This window comes from Myotis brandtii, unplaced genomic scaffold (genome assembly GCF_000412655.1).
Source record: "Myotis brandtii unplaced genomic scaffold, ASM41265v1 scaffold532, whole genome shotgun sequence".
Taxonomy (NCBI): Eukaryota; Metazoa; Chordata; class Mammalia; order Chiroptera; family Vespertilionidae; genus Myotis; species Myotis brandtii.
The window spans coordinates 123,134-124,303 of NW_005369955.1; positions in this window are offsets into that span (position 1 = coordinate 123,134).

Here is a 1,170-nt window from a genome sequence, read left to right on the forward strand (position 1 = left end):
GTAGCCCCGAAGAAGCCCTGGCCTCGGGAACAGAGAGCATCGGCTCTGCGTCCCCGGGTGAAACGGGCGCAGGTGGCGTCCTCCGGGCCCGGGAGCCAGGACTCAGCCCTCCCTGCCCCTGGGATGTCTGTGACCCTCATCGAGCCATCAGGATCCGAGCTCAGAGACGCACAGACTCGCAGGAGTCACAGAGCAGAGCCTGGGCTGGCGTCCACGCCCCGCGGTCCTCTCCGCCCAGGGCGCCACCGCCCTCGCGCCCACAGCCTCACTCTCAGGTCAAAGCCTCTCTGTCCGGTTGACACCCCACCTCCTGCTCCCAGCCCCATCGCCCACCCCGAGCAAGACTGCTCTCCAGGCCGCCGGGTGGGGTCGGCCGGCTGCTGTGCGAGGGGGACAGGAGGGGACACCCCCTGCTGGGGGCTCACCTTGATGGGAGACCTCCGCTTTCTGGGCACCGTCCCTCTGACCGTCACTGGGGGGATCCTGTGTCCACCCGTCCACCTGTCCACCTGTCCACCTGGCCTCCCCGCTCGCCCGAGAGGGGCCTGGGCCCTGGGCTGTGTCTAGTGCGCTGCCAGGAATTCAACTTTGTGGGGGGTTTTCGTGTTGTTGTTTTTTCAATCCTCCCCGTTGATTTTTAAAGAGCGTGGGAGAGAGAGGGCAAGAGAGAGAAATATTGATGTGAGAGAAACACATTGATTGGTTGCCTCCTGCACGAGCCCCGACCAGGAGCCTGCGTATGTGCCCTTGACCGGAATCGAACCCAGGACCCTTCAATCCGCAGGCAACGCTCTATCCACTGAGCCACACCGGCCAGGGCAGGAATCCAAGGTTGGTTCTGGGAAGGGTCCCTGAGGTGTGGCGCTGGCCACTGTCCTTGGTGCTGACACAGGCCTTTCCTCTGTCCATCCTTTCGCTAAACCCTGCCCTTCACTTTCCCAGCTGAGGCTGGCTCCCGCCGGCCCTCCCGCCGGCCCTCCAGCCCCTCAAGTCCTCCAGCCCCGCTCCCAGCCGTCCTCCAGCTCAGGTAATGGCCCTCCATGCCCTCCCTGAGCACCAAAGCCTCTCCAAGCAGCAGCGATCGGCCTCTCGGGGATTTTCTTTCTGATTGAACTCGAGCTGGAGCAGAGTGAGGAGTGGCACTCGGATCCCCTGAGCCGGGCACTGGCC